This window comes from Humulus lupulus, chromosome 2, assembly GCF_963169125.1.
Source record: "Humulus lupulus chromosome 2, drHumLupu1.1, whole genome shotgun sequence".
Taxonomy (NCBI): Eukaryota; Viridiplantae; Streptophyta; class Magnoliopsida; order Rosales; family Cannabaceae; genus Humulus; species Humulus lupulus.
Genome location: NC_084794.1, coordinates 92257850 through 92264432, shown reverse-complemented (window position 1 = coordinate 92264432; position 6583 = coordinate 92257850). Strand labels below are relative to the sequence as shown.

Below are 6583 nucleotides of genomic sequence, written 5' to 3'. Positions count from 1 at the left end.
TCTAAACCTGAAAATCGAACCTAAATCGTAACATCTGACCTTGAACTACTATGAACTCTGTCTTAGCATGTTTCTAATCTCGATAATTGGTATAAATTCATATCTAAACATGAAAAAAACCTATAGTTATGTCTAACACAATTAATAACCCAATTTACCTCAACCCTAAATCTAACAAAACTTTAAACAGCAAAGGTTTGAATACTTACAGATAAAATCCAGCCACAATAACTTAGATCTATGCCGCCTATGAAATTCCTAGCCCTTCAATATCCCAAACTGTTGATCTCCTTCAACCTCAAGCCTTCACAAACTCAGATCTAGAACGAGAGATTGTTCTTGGTCTGTTTCCCCTTTAGTCTATCGCCCAAAAGCAGAGTCTAAAAAGATACGATTTCTAAACTTATTTTACTTATTGTTTGATTTATTTAATCTGACTTAATTCATGTAAAAATCAAATAACCTTTCTATCCCAGCCTCAAATTTATTCTTAATAATCACTTAAGACCCTTATTGTAATTTCCATCCAAAAATAATAACTTTAATTTTTCATAATTACACTTTCTATCATAAAACCCATAATTCTACTTTGGCCCCCAGTACACAATTTCTATTACACTTTGGCTCCTAACACTTGAAGATTCTAATGCGTGTGGATTGCTTGACAGAACATATAATTAAACGTACATCATAAATCATGCATATCATAATTCATATAATTAAACACATAATATCATCCAATTTACCATAATACCCTTACTAGTAAAAGCGGATATTACACTTCCTTAACCTGATCCTTCTTATGATGACTATGATGTCTAGTGTCGTTGCAATAGCATGGTAATTCACTACAAGAAATTTACCCTACAACGACGATTTCTATTGTGATGACAATGATGTCGTCGTAATATAACACATAAAACCATAAAATTTGGATTTTTTAATTTTTTATTAAAGACCATCGGGGAGGACATGTCGTCGCAATAGAAGTCGTCACTGTAGGTTCAAAATATATTGACCTATAGAGATGACATGTCGTCGCAACAAGTCTCTAAATTTTTTGCGGGATTATACAACGCCATAATTATTTATTATTTATTATCAATACTTTATATTTTTTGGAAATAACTTATATCGATGACATATCGTCGCTATAGAGGTCGAAAAAAAATGTTTGGAAACTTTCCCCCTAAAAAATTTAGCACTGAAACTTGAATTTTGGGAACTCTATATAGCGACGACATGTCGTCGCTATAGGTTATTTTCATTAATGAAAAATTGTGTGTTTCATCTACCGAGACGAAATTTTTATGCCCTGTATGTTTTCTGTATATACCAGAAAACCCCGATCCTTTCTCTTCCCCTTTTTCATTTTCTCATTAATGGTTTCATAGGCTCTTGGTTTCTCTCCACCTCCAGCGCACCTTAACTCAGTTTAGGTAAGTTTTTTGATTTTTTGATTTTAGATTTAGATTTCTGATATATGTTCTCTTATGCCTATATCTAAGTTCTAATTCATTTTCTTAGTTATTTTTTTTCTATTTTGATGAGTTTTCCCCGTTGTTGATGATGCTAATGGAGATTTTAGGGATGATGTTTGTGTTTTATGAGTTAGTGATTTGATGAGTGTTCTAAAGTATGCATAATTTTAAGTTTGAGTTTAGTGATTTTTAATGTTATTTTATGAAAATGTTAGGTTTATTAGAGATTATTGATAAATTTAAAAAAAAAATGTTTTTTTCTTCTTCTTAGATATTGGTTTTATAGATTGGTTTTGGCTTGGAGACTTGATTATTGTGCACTTGGGCAACTCTTGGAGGTTAGTTTTAATTTTATTTTTCGTATACTTAATGTTATTAGTTTTTTGAAATGTATATGTAAATGTGATTTGATTAATATGTTATATGAATATGATTAGTTTATTTTTTTTCATGTAAAACTATATGAATATGTATATGTATTTTAGATAAACTTTACATTTTAGATAATTAAGTTTATATATGGGTTAAAGTAAAGATATTTGCACTACAACAAAATAGAGGTTTTATGACTTTAATTGGGAGACATTGGAAGTCTACAATGTCTCCCACTTAGTGAAACGTTGTTGCTAGGGTCATTGTAGGTATATATCCCACGTCTCCCATGGGGAGACGTGCCTCACTTCCCACGTCTCCCACTGGGAGAGGTGGAAAGTCAAACGTTGACTTTCCACCTCTCCCAATGGGAGACATTGAAAGTCTCCTACATTTAAAAAAAATAAATTAAATAAATTTATAATTAATATTATTTTAATTTGATTTAATAATTAATTAAATTGAAATAATATTAATTTAAATTGAAATTATTTTAATTTTAATTGAAATTATTTTAATCTAAATTTAAATTAATTTAATAATCAATTAAATTGAAATAATATTAATTTAAATTGAAATTATTTTAATCTAAATTTAAAATAATTTAATAATCAATTAAATTGAAAGAAAAAAATATATTTTTTTAGATATATACAAGAAATACAATATTTGTTAGAAATATTCAAAATGAACAAATATTGTATCGTGTATGAAGAAAGAGTTAAAAATTTTTAAAAAAAAAACCTATCAACGAGGTCGGTAACTTTGGATTATCGGCAACATATATGTCGCCCATTCTTGTCGCAACTCATCAATTTGTGCCTCTGTATATGATGTGCTTGTTAGCTGCAAAAAAGATAAAGTAAAATATATTAATTAATTATTTGATTACATTTATAGTTTCAAAAATAATTTGTAAATTTTAATTAATAATACCGTTCTCAAGTAATGCCCAGGACTCGCATGTTCAATCAAATCCTTCAACATCCTCATTAAGTAGTATCCACATGCCACATTGTCCGGTTGGTGTGGACACTAATTATTTAAAAATATGAGTAATTTATTATTAAATTGAAACTTTTTAAAAAATACATACATATTATTCTACTTAATTATTATAAATGTTCAAAAATTTATGCTAAAGTTACTTACCAGAGGTTGCTTAATGCGTAGAGTATCAGGGATCTCGACATCAGGAAGATTCATAGAGAAAAAAAGATTGAAAGCGCTGACGATCACTGATACAATCTACTCACGGTTATTTAGCTCTGAATTCACCGGATCACAACAATAAACATGATATGCATATGGTGCCAAATTAAGCAACATCCAATGTTCACTGTATAAGAAAAACAAAAAAATTATAGATCAAATGTTAAACAAAGAAATTATTGATATGGGTCGGAAAAATGACAACTTTTTAAACTTACCCATGGTTCCAAGGGACAAGCATAACTTGTTCTTTTGATTTTACGTCATTGCAACGTCTGAACAGATTCTGAACACGATCGTCGAATGAACTCCCTTGAGTGGCGACGATATTAGGATTGACAAATAAAAACTTATTTTGGCGACCTTGTTGTACCACATATCTGTAAATGAACCTAATACAAAAATATGAAAAATTGTTATATGAATGAATAAATCAAATTAGAAAATTAAATGAACAAACTTATTTGTGAGATATATACCTCATGTATCTGACGAGTACTGCTTGCCAAATCTTCTCCTTTCGAGCAAACTGAAGTATGTCATCCTTAAATATATAACAGTGAGACATATCCTGATCAAAAACTTCAGACTCTATGCCTAGATTGACACACTCGCCATCATCCCAGTGAGATACGATATTCTGTAATCGTTCCAATGGAGTGTGGGCCAATTGTGTTGGAGGAGTTTGTTGTCGTCTTCTTTCTCGAGGTTGTTGTGTTGATGGAGCTCTTGGTCGTTGTGATTTGGTCCTACTTGTAGAGGGAGTATGTATACAATTATATCAACAATTAAAAAAATTACAAACAAATATAGAATTGTAAAGATAATTATGTAAAAACATGGCATCACCTCATGAGTTACATCTTCAGATATAATGACAAAATCCTTAGGCCACGCTATTGGCGTCCCAATGGCCTGAGCAACTATGTACATGTCCAAATCAGGATATGCAAAAGGAAGAGGACAGGTTGGCTTAAGAACACTCGTAATCATAACTTGGAAGTTGTTGCCTGCCACTCTTTCAATGAGTGTACCTGATGCAACAATGTTTGAAACCGAACCAATTGCTAATTGGCATGCTCGGCCTTGCGTAAGAAACATATTATATACAAATAATCATGTTGAAGCAGTAAAGAAATTTATTTGGTTTCAGAATATTCAAGAAAGTTTAATTACCTCTTGCAAAAGCGGTTGTAGTGCAACAATGTGGTGTTCTGCTTGAGGCACTACTGGGTCTGGAGTATAGTAGGACGCCTGCGCTGGTGGCACTGGTGGGTCGGGCACATAGTATGATGATGGCACTGGTGGGACTCCAACGTTAGATCCTGACCCGCTCTGTTGGCCCAATAATTTTCTCAAGAGCTCATCTTGTTGCTGAAGGCGCTCTTCTAGGCCTTGTGCTTGTTGACGATGCTCTTCTTCTTGTTTTCGAAATCTTTCTTCAAATTCCTTTCTAATGTCGTCATTCAAAGAAGATGCTTTTGATTTATTTTTCGTTGAGGTAGGTGTTGGAGTATTCTAGTATACTGAGCGGGACACACCGTGTCCTCCAGCCCTAACACGTCCTCGAGGCTCAGGAGTGCCCAACGCCCTCGTCAGCACATCATCAGGTGCCCATTTACCCTCAGCTTGGAGTTGCCGGTAATGATCCTGTGAAACAATATTCACAGAAAGTTATATATATAAGCTAATAATTTGACATATCAACATTATTAAATATGAGCACTTACAATATTTTTTTGAATCTCAGAGGCCTCTCCAATGAGCTCTCCTTTTGCATTCCGACGACCCATGCTCCATAAGTCTGCCCTATCAGGTTCAGTCAGACTTTTCCCACTTTGTTCCATTAACATCTCTTCAATACGCACATAGCCTCCTCTAGAGAGGTTGTGATTGTATTTATTCAGTGCTCGATAATTTTGCATCTCCTCTCTCTTTCTTTGCCACTCGGGAGTTAATCTTGAGTTCACAAACGTTAACCATTCATCCGGAGTTATGACATTCTCAAATCCAAATGGCAAAGCTGGCGGGAACTCATTTGGGTATTTTTTTCAAAGCGTCGTAAACGTGTACCCTAGTAAGATTAGTCTTCCAATTTCGGAAGTACTTTCCCGCATCCTTCAACATCTGTTGCTTTTGTTTGGGGTCCAAATCATAAGTTTTCTGCAAGTTTGGAATTAATAAGAAGCATATTATCAAAATAATATATATTTTGAAAACATTAAATGAAATATAATTAATAAAAATATACCTTCATTGTGTCCCATATTTTATTTTTATCCACCACACTAACATCTTTCCAACTGTTAATGTTGATGGACACAGTTGCTCGAACAACTGATCCAAGCTGTGATGGAACATTACTTCTAGATCCACCCACTAGTTGACCATACTCATTGTATTCAACAGGAGTAAGATGTCCTTCACTCCTTTTTTTGGTGTTTCTAGACATCCATGTACGTCCTCTCACAGATTTATTTTCTTGCTCCACTGACTGAGAATGAGGGCGTTGCTCTCCCTCATCAGAACTACCACCAAAAGGATCAGCCTCCATCTGTGAAACATAAATATCATTATTATAACAATTTTGGACACTCATAATCAAAAGATGAAACACATTGTGATAACAACTAAGAATTTCACATATCATAAACATATGAAACCTCTTAAATGGTACCTCAAGACCCATTATCATCAACCCACAATCCTTCACCATTTTCACGGAAACAAATACAATCATCATCAACTTCGTCATTATCTTCTATTGCGGTGAATGTGACAAGTTCTTCTTTGAGAGGTATATCATGTAAATCACCATCTTTAATGTTCCATTCTCTTGTTTGCATTGGAAGAACAATTGACCATTGGTTGTCTGAAGGATCATTCACATAAAATACTTGTTTCGCGCTCCCTAGTGTTAAATAGAGTACCGTTAATCATGTATGATGAAAACTTGATGACATTAACTGAAGGTCCTCGAGAAATCCACTTAACAATGTCTGAAACCTTATTTGATGTGTTTTGTAATTCTGACACAACCTATCAAATCAACATACCAAAAACAACCAAAAATGTCATCTTGTAATTAAGTACTAATTAATGACAACTTTCAATAATCAACACAATTTACCTTTTGTTCAATCCAACTACTAAAAGTTCGATAATGTTCGTCTTGTAACCATTTTGAGTTCCTTGACTTGGATGGAAATTTGGTCTTTATCCAATTAAAACGTTCCCTTCAATTATAAATATGCTGTTAAACAATTGAATATACGAAATTACACAACTTATACTTAATGTATTATATGAATATAACTCACTCGATATAAGGTTGAATTTCATTTATATTCTGCAACACAAGACGATGCGCTTCATCTAGAAGATCTCGACTTACTGTGCATACAACGCTACCACGACGAATCTGAATCTCAACATTTTCAACATCATTTAACCCAATTTTCTGTACACCAGTCATGTATTCAGAACAAAATTCAACTGCCTCTTCTGTAATATAGCAT

General features: G+C 33.1%; 1 long non-coding RNA gene across 1 annotated transcript; it reads right to left on the bottom strand.

Moving 5' to 3' along the window:
• Positions 1 to 5018: 5018 nt before the first annotated feature.
• On the bottom strand, positions 5019 to 5400 carry LOC133816179 (uncharacterized). Its single transcript, XR_009885057.1, has 2 exons — positions 5317 to 5400; positions 5019 to 5228 (listed from the first exon to the last, which is right to left on the bottom strand). It is a non-coding gene; the product is annotated as an uncharacterized LOC133816179 (long non-coding RNA).
• Positions 5401 to 6583: the final 1183 nt, after the last annotated feature.